The following is a 15,983-nucleotide window of genomic DNA, read 5'->3' on the forward strand; positions in this document are numbered from 1 at the left end:
TCATTCTGACCAGTGTGAGGTGATATTGCTTTATGGTTTTGATTTGTATTTCCCTGATGCCATGTGATGTTGAGCATTTTTTTCATGTGTCTGTTGACCATTTGTATGTCTTCTTTGGAGAAATGTCTGTTCATGTCTTCTGCCCATTTCTTGACTGGATTATTTGCTCTTTAGGTGTTGAGTTTGCTAAGTTCTTTATAGATTTTGGATACTAAAGGCTCAGAATTCTGAACAGAGCTGTGCAGTAACAGAACTTGGTAGAAAATTGACACCCTTGCAGAATAATTCTAAATTTCTCAGACAAATGGCAGAGAGAAGCCCAGGATAAAAACATTACTTTTAATTATCTCCTTTCATGAATTATATGAGAAATACTTAGCTGAATTTCTACTGAAGAATAGGCAAGATTTAAAAAAAATGAGTATCATCAAGACTTTTGCCAATCACTCAAACTTTTCCAATATTATTATTATTATTATTATTATTTTTTGGAAGGTGGTGGATGGGGAAGCTGCTACAGTATACTTAGCATTTTGCAATTTCACACTCATATTAACGCAGAGTCTGTAGATGAAAAAAGCAATATTTTCATCCTGATTTTAATATAATCACAGTGAATCACAGAAGATATTCATTGAACTCCAAGTATATGGGCAATGCATGCCACAGGCTATGTTCTTACTTTATGGGACTTTCTTTGCAAAACCAAAGAGTTACTTTATAACTAGATGTTATGGAAGTCTTTCCACTTCCCTCCCACAGTTGCTAAGATTCCTTGAAAAGAATGCCTTTTCCCAAAAGCATCATCTAGAATGATCAAACTATGCAGAGGCTGGCCTAGGTCAAGTTAGGGCGAAGGAAGTAGCAGGACAGGAAAGGGGGCAGAGCCTTTGTGTGAAGAGGAAGAAAGCACATTTTTTTTAAAAAAAGTTCTGCCCTATGCTTTATTCATTATGTTTTCCATAGCTTTCCTTTTACACTATACCATATTTTATTGGAGGCTTAACTGACACCATGCCAATCTATTCTAAAATGGTATTAAAAGGCACACTTTGGAGAATATATACTTCTCTATTCTTATTTAAACATGCTTTATAATGTGCCAGTGTTTACATATTAGAAATGTACTTAGTCCCAAAGCCACACTGAGTTGCATTCAGGTTGATGCTTGTCTTCATCTTACAAATAAGATGGAGCTTGGAGAAGACAGGACAGAAGTGAGCTGGAACTCAGGCCACCATGCTCACAGGCATAGGGCATGGGAAACGCCATGACCTACCCATGGAACCAATACTGACAGCTTGACAAGTTTCAATACTCTATTAACTGGCACTTCCTAACAAATGCAAGTAATGGTTTAAAATGGTATCATTAACAACCATCATTTAACTAATTTTCCAACGATCAAGAAGTACTCTGACCATAAGTTTAATACTGACCACCCTTCGTGCACTTTTCAAAGACCCTTTTTGGGTAATGAAAAACAAGTTCTTGGTTCCAGGGCTTACAAAATTGTACTCCAGTATATTTCTTGAAATGCAAAATTCAGCTATATTGCAGCTGCAGAGATGGATGCTTTGTGAAACTCTGATATTAAAGCTAAAGAACTATTAATCTCCATCTCACTGGTGAGTTCTAATTTTGACATGTAAAAATTACATTCATATTTTTTCCCAGTTCTAGAAGATGAAAGATCTTCTAGGTGGTGTATCCATGTTATTTAATTTTTAATTTCCACAAACCTCACTTTAAAATGCATAAAACATTTTCTCATGAAAAGCATCTTTGTCTTCAATGCTATGCCATTAAATTCTTAGTCCTGCAGTGCCTTCTCACAGACAAGTTCTCTAAAGAGAAAAATATATATTCTCATTGCTTTTCATAGGAAGACCCAGGATCCTGCCTTCTAGATGAATGGAGTTTAGTTCAAATCTGATACTTAATAAGCATCTCCAACTCAAAAGCAAAAAGAAGGGTTCATTGGAGGTGTTCCTATCTTCACTTGAGAGTCAACTAAATTCTGTATTTCGCAGAGGGAACACTAGAAGAAAAGTAATATCTATCTGTCTAGCTATCATCTATCTCTCTATCTATCTATCTATCTATCTATCTATCTATCTATCTATCTATCATCTATCTACTCAAGCTTCTCATAACATTGTTTAAAGTAGAATTTATTAGCTTTATTTTAAATAATAAGACTCTAAAACACAGAGAGGAATTTGTGTGACGTATGTGCTAGAACCTGGAGAAGCTGAAGGTCAAACTTGAGTTGCCTACCTCTTATACTCCAATATTCATGCATTTTCTTTTAGACTCTAGGACCAAGGATGTGTGTCTGTCCCTCTCCCTGAGGGAACTCTGTCCTTAAAGTGTAGCACAGTTTTATTCTTCTTTGTGTCCCCCCCCAACTCCTTCCTTTAACAAAGTCAGGCAGGACTCTACCCCAGGCACTGTTCTAGGTACTGAGGCTGGAACAGTACCCTGAATACAGTCCCTGGCCCCAAGGGATGTAATAGCAGAGGGCTTACCATCAGCAATTTCTTGCTTGAAAAATATTTGTTGAAAACATTTTTAAAAAATCGTCCGTGTTTAAAAGTTCCGTCCTATAGTTCTGATCCATGGTTGGGATATAATGAATTAGAGTCCTATAATTTATTTTGACCATACTTCTAGAGCCAGTTATTTTTCAGTTTATCTACTTTTTCTTTTTTTTCTTTTGCAAACAACTATCTCTCCTAAACTTTCTGCAGCTCCCTAGGGCAACTTTGCATTGCCAAGCTATTTCTCAGCACTGTGCTTGACACCCCTGGCTCAGTTTCGGAAGCAAATTTAATGAGCTCATTTTATAGTTTCTCCTCTGGATCTTGATGAAAATATTAAATCCAGTGACCAAGACTAATTCCCATTGAATAACATTGACTTTTCTTGCATTCTGAAGTTAAAAATAGCCCTTTTCTGGGTAGAACATCCCAGCTAACAGTATATCAATTAATTCATGTATCATGGGGGGGGGGCGCGATTCCACAGTTTACTGAAGCATGTCATGGGGGCAAAACCAGTAGCCTTGCTGTGGACAAATGTGAGCATTTATATGGCTTTACTTGACCCTCTAAACCTGCTCATTTAAAATAGAAACAAGAAACTGTTATTTTAAAGCACCATTATGTTAGTTCTCCTGATGTTTCCTCAAAAATATTAGTCAAAATGTGTTATAATTAATTTCCTGTGAGAGCACAGCATAAAAAAGATGCGTAAGTCCCATTGGGACCTCATTCTCCTGGCTCCAAGCCCCTCTGATGTATCTCCTAAGAGTTACAGTGATAATAGAGTACTTTAGCCAAAGGAATATAAACCTAAAGGTATTTTCCTGCGTGACTTATTATAATCGTCTCTCACAATTTATTTTATTTTTTTTCCTTTTTGATTTTTTTTATTATGATATGTTAGTCACCATACAGTACATCATTAGTTTTTGATGTAATGCTCCATGATTCATTGTTTGCCTATGACACCCAGTGTTTCATGCAATACGTGCCCTCCTTACTACCCATCACTAGGAAATGTTGTTATCAAACAAACCATTTAATCCAAGCCTGCCTTCAACATCTCCAATCATTTAGTATCAACCTGTCAACATACCCTGTTATCATTTAACAAATACCCCATTCTTATTTCTTAGAAAAAACTTTGCCTTTCTCATTTTTTTAAGCAGCATTTGCATTTTCTCCCTTTATTGTTGCTTCTGATTGATGCGTCTTGTTGTTGTTGTTTCATATCTAGTTAACTTTCCATTTTTTAAACATTCCATACTAACATTGAAAGACTGAGGGTCTTGGGGCACCTGGGTGGCTCAGTCATTAAGCGTCTGCTTTCGGCCCAGGGCGTGATCGCAGGGTCCTGGGATCAAGCCCCGCATTGGGCTCCCCGCTCTGCTGGGAGCCTGCTTCTTCCTCTCCCACTCCCCCTGCTTGTGTTCCCTCTCTCGCTGGCTGTTTCTCTCTCTGTCAAATAAATAAATAAAATTTAAAAATTAAAAAAAAAAAGAAAAGAAAGACTGAGGGTCTGAGGTTGTTTTTATTGTGTTCATTTGGTCTTTTGTTATTTCTTAGACAGCATTTTTCTCAATAAAGACTCCATGTCCTTTTTTCACTTAGAATTTGAGCTGAAATCTCAAAGGCCATCCTCCTATCGATGGATCTCAGTCTAGCTTTTGCTTCACCATCCCAACTAAGACCTAAATAACTACTTCCTATTTGCTGCTACATAAAAAAAAAAAAAAAAAAAAAAAAAAAATTGGGTGATAAAGCTAGTTTCCCTAATGCCAGAAGTACAATTTTCCTTAGCACCTTTGATGGTTTTAATATCTAAATATTTATCTTGTGTAGAAAAACAATTATCTGTAGACAGTAAGATTCTTCTTAATAGCGAGAATACTAACAAAGCAAAACAAATCAAAAACACATCAAAGTTTAGCAATTAAAGGATGTTTTCCAAATGTTGAAGGAGGAGGAGAAAAAAGATCAGGTTCCCCCCAAATGGCTACCATTCAGATCCCAAATGCCACAGTTATCTTAGCCCCCTGTGACACTGCTTTTCCCTGGATGCAAAGCATAGCCTTGATTCTGGTCCTCTCTCATCTTCTCTCAGAGGATAGGAATGTCCAAGATAAAGCAAGAAGGCAATAATGAGAAGTATTGTGGCTTTAGGAGAAGTTTCTGATTTCTCTAGCTTGATCACAGGACGTTTAGATTCACTGTGAATCCCTTAGACATTCCTGAAGATGAGCCTTTAGTAGGTTCAGCAGAATTAGACTACCCGAGTGGCAATATCACATAGAGAGAAAAGAACTGGATTTCAGAGTTAGGTAACTTGAGTTCAAGTGTCAACATTTCCACCTATCTCACTCAGCTTTCTCATGTTAAAATGGAAGGCAGAGGGTCCACCGACTGCTTCATTATTTCCACAGATACAAAATGACAACAATATGCCAATTACATCATGTAGTATATGTTCTTTTATGCCTCTCAGCACTCCCCTTTGCACTAGACCTGAGTCTTTCCATAAGCCTCTGTGATTTAGAAGAAAGAGAAATGTGGACAAGCCCAAGTTCTGCAGGGCACAAGTCAGCCAGAAGACACTCTTAACTCTAACCAACCACTGGCTCTTTACATTACCCCCAGTCTCAGCCTGCTGCTGCCCCAGGGGAACAAAAGATGAAGTAAAATAGGAAAAATACATATAAGGCTCATATGGCAGAACATAGTAGGTAATGATGGTAAATTAAAAACAAGTTGCTAAGCACCGGCCATGTGCTTAATTAACTCTGTGGGAGGGCAGGTGTGTTCGACATGCTTCCTGTCCTCAAAAAGGAAGACTTACATGAAATCAGTAGTACATATTAAAGGGGACATATGATTGAATGTGGATAGCATGGATGACTATAAAAACTGCAGGTTTTAGGAGGAGAAGACCTCATGAACCAGGGATGGCTCCATGAAGAAAGATGGTTTAAACTCTTGGAAGAGTTTGCAAGCATAAGGTTAGTCTTTGAAACACATACACGCAAAGCATATACATACATATACATATATATGTTCATGTACAATTATATGTTACCTCAACACGATTATCACACAAAATAAAAATATTACAAAATTAAAGCATTATTTTGGGACAATGAGTAAAACGATTCATTCACAACGAAAGATATGGTTCCATATATATTCATAAAAAAATAACATTGAAAATAAACTAAGTATTCAAGCTAATAATACAGAGACAATATTTACAAAATAAGGAACATATAAGGAAATCATGAAAAAATAATTAATAAACTAGAAAATAAAACAAACTCAGGAAAGTTGAATAATTTAACAAGCTAGATATTTAAAATTGTCTATAACAAAACAAAACAGAAACCCAGATAAATAATATTAGAAAAAAGAAAGCATTCAGAACTTGGACCCAGAGAGATTTTTCAAATTGCACAATAATCTACATATTTAAATGGTTCAACTTGAAAAGGTAGATGGAAGGAATAGTTTTATGGAAAATATAATAAAACTGACACAAAACTTTAGGAAACCTAAACAAGCTAAAAACCACCTAAGAAATTTTAAAAGTATGTAGTCACATGTTCCCATCCTACTGCATCCTAAAAAAGCACTTGGGTACATGGTTTTACAGGAAAGTGAAATCGATTTTCAAAAATCAGCTATTTCCTAAGTTAACCAATAGAGAGATGAGCAACTTCTCAATTCATTCAATTGTACAAACTAAGCCTAATTCAGAGACCATCAATCAATCAATCAATCAATCAATCAAAAAACGCCAAAAAACCCAGACCGGATTAGTTAAAACAACAACAAATATAAACTCAAATCTTCTGTCAATAGATATAAACCCCTAAATAAAATAGAAAAAAATCTCAGTTGGGTTATTACTTAAGGAATCTTCTTCAACTTGATAAAGGATAATTAAAAGAACTTCATCAAAATGTCACATTTTGTAACAATGACTCACTAGAAGCAGTAAGTCCCTCTAATGTGACCAGAATACTTGCACACATCAGGTCAAGCAAGTGAAAAACTCAGAACTAATGAGAAAGTTAAATAAAACGGTAAGGTACAAAACAGTTATTCAAAAAGCTGTAACGTTGTATACCTCAGCAATCATCAAATGGGGAACATATAAGAAGATCTAGTTTACAATAATAACAAAAGCTATAAAACATACAGGAATAAGCCTAATTAAAATTATTAAAGAACCTATATGTAGAAAACTATACAGCATAAATGGAGAACAGAAAAAGAAGACCTAAATAAATGGAAAGACATAAAATATTCCTAGTTGGGGACATTCAATATTGTTAGAGATGTGAGTTACCTCCCCACTAAGTAATTTATAAATATTTCACAGCCCCAAACAAAATCTCAAGGGATCTGTTTTATTGCATTGGGCAGTCTCATTTAACTATAAGGCTGACAGAATAAATGCAGGGAGAAAGCAAAAGATATTAAACAGAATAACGAGAGGAAACCTGTACTACCAGATATCAAAACAATATTTCTAGTAGTGGGGTACAGATACATATATAGAAATCCTGAGCATTGGGAAAGGCTAGAAAGTTCTGCAGAACAATGGGTATTTGGAAAATCAAAATTTCTGTAGGAAGTATAAACTACTCAATAAATGTCACAGGAAAAGCTGGCTACTCAAATAAAAGTTTCTAATAGCAGATCTTGTGGTGAGTTCAAGGGATTCAGGACCGATCAATAAAAAAAAGATAGGAGGGATGAGGCAGTGGTAACAATGGGTCACAATGAGTTTTTCTTGGGGTTTTACTTTGATAGGTCCATTTGCAGGAAATAGGAAGTCCCCTATAGCAGGAGACCTTTCAGAAACAGTGGTGCAGGACCACTACCGGAAATGGAAAGGAGGGCAAGGGAAATCCAGGAGGAGAGGGGGGAAAGAGAGGGGATTATCCATCTACATGACTTCATTCAGCAACGCTGGGGGTCTGAGTTTTCTGAAAGCTCAGCTTGGGTTTGGTGTTTTTTTTTTATATCCCCAGAGTGTATCTTTTCTATGTCTAACAGAGGTAGATGCAGTTTTGTGAGGAATGCAAAGCAGGTAGGCTCTAGCTGGCTGGAGATCCGTTTACTGGGGCTATGTTTAAAACAACTGGATGCGTAATAATTTAGGTTTGGCACTGGTGGGCTTTTGAACTAATGGGTCCCAGACTGCTATGAAAAAGTAAACAACTTAGTGCCAATATATAGGGACCATCTTCGGCTCATGCATATAATAGATTCTCACCTTACTCTTTCCATGTACCTATGTATTTATGCATACATCTCGGAGAGTTTAGATAAAAGTAATGTTATAAATATAGGAAAATAAATTTATAATATCAGAGGAAAAAGCCTAAACCAAGAAGCCATATATTTAAAAATGGTTGCATTTGACGATATAAAATGTTTAAAGTTCCATATGGGTCTTAGTAATAATAACTGATGTTTATGATATTGATAATAATGGTTATCTATATATTGATTTATTCAATCCTCACTCCAATTTATGAGACCAGGTACTGTTATTCCCATTTCACAGTTAATTATATAACTGATTGCATAATGTGCTTACATTAAATCAATTTGCAGGACTGCCATAGAAAGCTGTATAGGTTGTATACTGCACAGCTTCACTGGAGTGTGAATCAGGGGAGAGGTGGCATTCCTACAGACTTCGAGGTGAGTTGTGCCCCTCAGACTTGTTGCACACAAATTATGCAACTGAACTCAGCAGTTTTCTAGAGTTCCTAAACTCATTAAAGTGTTCCCTACCTCCATACTGAACATGCCACAGCCCCCACAAATAAGCCCTCCCCCATCTACCTTGTGAACATGAACTTAACATTCAAGATTCATTCCGAAGTCCCTTTCTTCTGAAAGGTCTTTCCGGGCCCAATCCTGGCACACGCAACAAGGTAAAAGTGATCACTTTCTTCTCCATCCTCCCATGGTCCCTTCCATAACCTACCCGTCTACAACATTAATAATTTCATCTTGCTTCTCGATTCACTTATCTGGCTCCCCCACCAGATTGCAAGCTGCTTGAGCTCAGAAACTTTTCTTAATCATCTTCCCGTAAATGGTTCCTGCCATAGGGTCTGATACATAGTAGGTATTTAATATCTATTTGTTGAATAAATAAATAACAAGGCCCAGAGAGACTCTACTGGTTGACAATCTGCAAGATATGATTTTCTTTGCTCCCATTTGGTGATATTATCAAACATTTACTGGAGGGCACAGAAGAATTGAGAGCATTTGTAGTTGTCTTTTCACACATTAATTAGCAAGGAGACAGTTCTCAGCTATAAAATCTTTACAGTTAGCAAAACACCCCTATCAGCAGTTACTATTAAACATTATAGATAAATACTGCAACATTAAGTTTTGTGGCACTGCAAATAAAAGTGTTAGCAAGGAACATAATTATATCACCGTGCTCTTTTAAATTATTAAATGTTAACACTTACTTCATCTACAACCACTCCATTACTCCTCACTGCCTAATGTCCATAATTCTTAGTAAGGTCTAGAACACTATTTATAATTTGACTCTCGTCTATCTCTCTAAGTTCATCTGCCAGCCCAGCCTACTCCCACTTCCACGGATGCCCCGTTACGCATACACCATATACTCAGACACTCTGCAACTGGAAATTGCCACTCACAGTTCCAGTTCCTTGAATCATCTCTCGACTTTAGATTTTGGCATATTCTGGGGATGCCTGGGTGGCTCAGTCGGTTACACGTCTACCTTCAGCTCAGGTCATGATCCCAGGGTCCTGGGATCGAGATTGAGCCCCATGTCTAGCTCCTTGCTCAGTGGGGAGTCTGCTTCTCCCTCTCCCTCTGCCTTTTGCTCCCCCTACTTATGCTTGCTTTCTCTCTCAATCTTTCTGTCAAATAAATAAAATCTTACCAAAAAAAAGATTTGGCATATTTTGTTAACCTCAACCAAAATTGCCCTTCCTACTTTCCTAGATTTGAAGCTGTTATTAATATTTTTAGTCTCAGCTTAAAAGCTATATTCTGTCCTCTGTGGAATCCCCTTCCTCAACCCCGGCAGAATCACAGCCTCCTTGTCTGCAACACTTACGGTCCAGAGTATGCAACTGAACAGTGTTTATCACGATATCTGTAATTGTCACATTTCCCATTGACCTTTCACCTCTTCGAAAGAAATGGTGGAGTCTTGCTTATTCATGAATCCCCAGTATCCAAGACTCACAGTGATGGCATTCACATAATCGCCACTTAACCAGTGAGTGATGCCAGGCAAATTGGACAGTCTGGTTCAGGCCTGCTCCCAATCACTGGTTTGGAGAAAAATCCCCTTTTGAGAAAAGTACACTGCTGCCTTGTACCACAGGGCACGGCATGGGATTTTGTTTTCACCTTATTATTTCTGCCTGGTGGCATAGGAAGGAAACTCATAGAAAGAATTCCAGGAAGATCAACATCTCGATTTCTCTCTATTTTCCCCACGTCTAGGCTTCACACAGCTGGTCAGTTTAGGGCAGCTTCCTGGAAACATAGTGACACAGAAATGAGTTGCATCTGCTTACTTTTTTGTTTTTTATTAGATCTGGTACTTTTTGATCAGTACAAAGCATCTGCCGGACGGTACTGAAGTGCAATGACCCGAAGGGTGTCTCCTCTTTTTTTACAGTGAATTACTCACTTCCTCTCGCAATGCTGCGGATGGCAGCTGTGGGCCGTTTAGGGACTCAGAAGTTATGCTTTGGGCTTGGATTAGGGTACAGGTTAAATAATTTCACAAGTCAAAAGCAACTTCCAAGATAAAAGCAGAATTTATATATTGAGAGGTGCTCTGAACATAGGAGATAAGAAATAAGTAATGTATTTTAGGTAGTTTTAGAGTTTTATCTCCCTATCCCCCAAGATCAAAGGAAATGGAAGGACTCATCTCAAGAACAATCAGTGGAACTATGAGTTCTGCTCATGTTCATATTTTCTGTAATTCTAGTTCTACCTAATTTGGAGAATTCATTATTGCATGTAACACCCAGTGCTCATCACAACACATGCCCTCCTTAAAACCCATCATGCTTCCCTTCTGGAACCCAGTTTGGTTCCCGGAGTCCAGAGTCTCTCATGGTTTGTCTCCCTCTCTGATTTCTTCCCATTCAGTTTTCCCTCCCTTTCCTTGTGGTCCTCTGTGCTATTCCTTATGTTTCACATATGAGTGAAATCATATGACAGTTGTCTTCTTTGCTTGTAAAGTCCATACTTTATTCAGAGTTCTTTACTTCTCTAGAGTTCTCTTCGGTGCCAGGATCCCACTGAGGAGACCAAATTACATTTGGTTGTCATGTCTGCTTAGGCTTCTCTTGGCTGTGACACTTTCTCAGACTTTCCTTGTTTCTGATACCTTGTCTATTTTGAGAGCACTGGTCAGGTATTTTGTACAATGCCTCTCAACTGGGATTTGTCATGCATTTTTCTCATGATTAGACAGGGCTATATATTTTCCTCTGCAGGAAGACCACAGAGGTAAAGTGCCATTTTCATCATATCATACCAAGGATGCATACTGTGTCAACATAACCTATCACTGTTGACGACAACCTCGATCACCCACCTAAGGGAGTGTCTGGCAGTCTTCTTCAGGGTAAAATTATTCTTTTTTTTTTTTTTCTCTTTTTCCATACTCTGCTCTTTAGAAAGAAGTCACTATAATCAGCCCATACTTAAAGACTAGGAAGTTATGGTCCATATCCGTGACAGCAAAGTATCTACAAAAATTATGTGGAATTTTCCACATGTAGATTTGCCTGTTATCCCTCCTTAATTTATTTATTCAATCATTTATGTATTTGAGCATGAAATCATGGATATTTATTTTATATTTGGGCTTGTAACAAAACTACCACCTTATTTTTCTGCTCCAATAATTCCAGCTTTGGCCATTGGAAATTAACTCAGTTGGTTTCTGTGTCCCTTTGACATCACTGTAGGTTTTGGTTTGTGTTTTTAATTTAATATTTCCTTACTTTCAAACTCATCTTGTGTATGTTCTGTCTCAGCCCTAGAATAAGCTATTTCTCTAAGGAGCCCTGGTTCCTTTTACTCAACATTGGTGCTAATTACCCAAATCTGGGCTTAAGTGTGCTCATTGTTACTAGGGTGTTGTTGATTCTAGGTCCTCTCAGCTGACAGAGCAACAGAATATATGTCTATGTACTAAACTGTGTATCGATAGATAGATAGATAGATAGATAGATAGATAGATGATAGATAGATAGATAATTTCTATATTTAACTACCTTTATCTATATTGAGCTAAACATGAATTCATGCTGATATGTAAAGCTCTAAATCCATTACCACATGAAATAGTCTAGCCTCCTCCCTTCACTTATCTATAACTTCTCACTCAAAAGTGAATAACCTGGCTCTCCTACCTACTATCTATTTACGTAATTGGTCAATTCCAGTATATATGTGTAACAGTACCCAGAATGTTAACCCATACCTATGAGAAACAGTTTATTTATTTCCCAAACTACATTTCATTTCTAACTTTGGATTTCCTTGAATCTGGAAAAAAACTGCAGGGAAAGATTTTGAAAAGGAGAGATGATGTCAACACAAGCTAAATGAAATAGAACACAAGAATATGGCTACAGTAAAGAAGCTCCACACTAAGTCAGGTAGAGATCCAGGAAACCCAACAAAGAACATGGAAGAAGGTACTTTAATTAACATTATTTTGGTTAGGTAAATTTTAACAGTAAAATAAAACCAAATCATCAGTCACGTAGAAAGCAGGAGTTCAAAGAGCATGAGTGGTCGGTCGTGGGTAAGTAAACCCATACCAAGAGAATACAGGTTCCAGAAAGAGGAGAAAAGCAAAGGAATCTAACAATCAGTTAAGTAATGAAGGTAATGAAGGTAATGAAAATAAAGTTAGGAGGGCCAAAGAGTTGGGATTGCAGGATCTAAATATCTTGATGACAAGGAAAGAATTGATGCTATCTTGGTACAGGGTCTTGTCAGTACTTTATCTTAGGGATTTTACATAGAACCTGTGAGGAAAAGTCTAAGTATTAATTAATCGAAGTGAATTAGAAATTAGGAGCATTTGGCTCAACTTATGCAATGAGTAATGTCCCTCAGGAGCCAACATAAAGCTGTCTTTCCCCAGGAGCCTTCTGAGGCCCAAGGCACCATTTCCTCATCCAAATCTCACAATATAATGTTCTCATTATTCCTGTAATTATTTGCTTCTATGTTTGCAAGCAAGAGAGTGAGGTCTGTGAGGACAAGGACCACGACAAGTTCCTTTTGATCATCAATACTTGGCACTATGCTTGGCAATAAGTAGCAATTTGGTACATGTACATAAATAGAACAAAGGAAAGGAGAGGATCCCAGACATTGAGGGTGGATGAACGGAATTTTAAAAAAATAAAAATAAAAAATAAAATAAGCACTAAATCAATGCCCTTCCAGTTGGTTAAGAAGGTGGGCCTTTGGCATGTTGGTTTTTCCAAGTTTTTTTTTTTTTTTTTAAACCTTAATTGCTGCAATCATAACTAATTGAGCAATCTATCTGCAAGGACTGAAATCTATGATGAAAACAAATTATATTATGGCATTTAATTAATCCTACTATTCTACAATCCCATGAACAAGGAGCTCACTAGCATCTTCCATCTTTATTTTCCAAGGGAGGTATAGCTAAAGAATTCTATTATCAAGCATTTCTGCTGCTCTCTAATTTCTGCTCAATGTATCATGAACACATTCAACTGTGTTATACTTTTCTGCAGACAATTCCATCTTCGGAAATTGCTTTGGTGATGCAAAGGACCGGAGGGTAGATATTCTGAGTTTGCCCTCTAATTAAAAGATGTCACTAGTTTTCTGTACACTCAGAACATGGTCAACTTTTATCACCCGGAGCTTTTATTCCCAAACTGTTCATAGAATGAACTGAACTGTATAAACATTGAGATTTTGACATATCCTTCCAGACTGGATGAAGAAAAATATGACATCCCAATATTCTCTGATTGGGAGAAAAACTGAACTTTGATAAGTTTTGTGAGACTTTCAATTTCTTGGCTGACTACAGTTTATTTTTCAAACAGTTAATTTAAGTTTTGCCTAATTCTATATGAAATATTTGAGGGCACAGGATACATAGAAAGAGGTCTTTTGTTTTGGGGGATTTTTTTGCTTTGAAAGATACTTTTAATTTTATGTAGGTATTTAATGTTCTTAAAAGAGAACTTTTGTTGAAATGTCCCCATTCTCATACATTTACAGGTTTGGGTTGGTAACAGTAGGAAAGTCATTGAGATCCCTGGGCTTCTGCCAGCTCATCTGTAAAAGGGGGGAGCATTAACTTGACTCTTCCTTATCTGAAGAAAGAAAGATCTGACTAGCAGCTGAGATCCCTTCTAGTACTTGAATTTGATAGGAGAGAAATAAGCTAATGAAACACATGTATTTATTTTCCTGGAACACAGAAGTCTCTGTTACTTGCCTTCTGCCAATCGCCCTCCATCTCTCCCTCCAAACACACATCCAGAAAGACTTTTCTCTCTTAATAAAGACTTACAAATACTTCCAAGGCAATAAGGCTGCAGGGAAAACCAAACAAAACAAGATTGTACTAGGAAACATTGGAAACATGAATCAGCCTATACTCACATTATATTTCATCCAGGAACCAGAATTCCTAAGAGATAAATTCACTTGAAAAGTCATCCTGAAAAACCATAATAATTAAATATGTATACATTCTCCATTTAAGGTCTAAAAAGTTTTTTTGTAAGAAAATACTTTTACTTAACCAAACACACACACACACACACACACACACACACACACATATACATATATATATATAGTATGTATTTTAGTTTGGCCAGAAATAAATGTCAGTTTACAGGCTAAGGGAAATGGAAGGGACTAGCATTTATCATGGACTTCCCATGTCCTACGTGCTTTATATGTACATTTAGGATGAAGGAAAAGTCGGGTGTGTGTTGGTGCAGCCCAGTGGGTGGGAAAGTTGCTCAACTTGGAATTTTAAGAGAAGGTCTCTCTGAAGAAGTGACCATGCAGTTGAAACCAAAGTTTCCACGGGAAGATAGTTCAAAACAAAAAGAATAGCACATGCAAAGGCCTGCAAGTAGAAAGAATAAATCTCCCCATCATTCCCCAATTTAAAGTAAAACAAGGCTCATAAAATAAAAAAGCATGATTGTAGGAAACTCAGTATGAATGTAGATAGAAAGTGCCATATGGCATTATGGCTAGCTGTTGACCAATTTTCTCTGCTCCTCCACACGGGCACAGGTCAAGTCAAAACATTTCTCAGGCACCCTTGCAGCCAGGGATGGCCTTGTGAATAAATGCTGACCAGTGGACTCAGATGGAACTGATGGAAGCCAAGTGTGGACCATAAAAACCTCCCAGCATGATCCTCCATGCTTTGTCCCTGGAGGCAACAGCTGTGGAAGCGACGCCTCACAGACCGGGGAGCCACGAGATAGGAGCACACGGGGCCCCGGAAATGGCATACAAAACAGAGCTCTGTCAGAAACACCCACTGGGACTTTACAAAGGGCTAGAAATAAATCCGTGTTCTGACAAGCCACCTTACGTTTTGGGATTTGTTTGTTATATCAGTGTTGCCTTCACTAATGTACTAAGACTCATTTCGTTATAGGGTGGATGATTTTTAAAAATAACATATTCAAAGTGAAACTGCCAGCATCTCCAAAATTTAAAGTCCAGGGAGGAATAGTAGATGCAGAATAACTGGGTAAGTGAAAAGAACAGGTATTATGTACCTCGGGACAATTGCGGACTCACTAGATCAAAGTTAATTTTTTTCAATCCCCTGCACACAATCTTAGAAGTGGACATTTTACTTCCAAGAATAGATTTCCTTCTATATCCACGGGCCACTAATTGTGACTTTGAGCGAGAGCATCTCATAGAAAGTTTGCTTGAGGAATTCTGATTCCTAGCATTTCCATCATATGTGGATGACCATTTCAAACAAAAAAGACCGAAATGTAAATATCAGTAAATAGAATGTATCCATTGACATGCCATTTTGTTAATTACTCAAGGATTTCCTTGAGCATATCTACAAATATCCTTGTTGGTGATATATGACTGGTTCTTCTGCCAGTATTTCATTTTGTGAATTTATAGCACTTGAGTGAATACATGTGTGCCTGGTTAACCGAATGGTCCTAATTTCTTGAAGTTTAACAGGAGATAAGTTTATTTTTCTTTAACTACTGGCTTTAAAATGTTCTATAGGATATATCTTCCCCATCCTTAGAGAATATCCAGAGATTATACCAAGCTCTCATCACATAACATTTTAAGGAAGAGTCTCATTTTGGTATCTAAGAC

This window comes from Ursus arctos, unplaced genomic scaffold (genome assembly GCF_023065955.2).
Source record: "Ursus arctos isolate Adak ecotype North America unplaced genomic scaffold, UrsArc2.0 scaffold_9, whole genome shotgun sequence".
NCBI classification, from domain to species: domain Eukaryota; kingdom Metazoa; phylum Chordata; class Mammalia; order Carnivora; family Ursidae; genus Ursus; species Ursus arctos.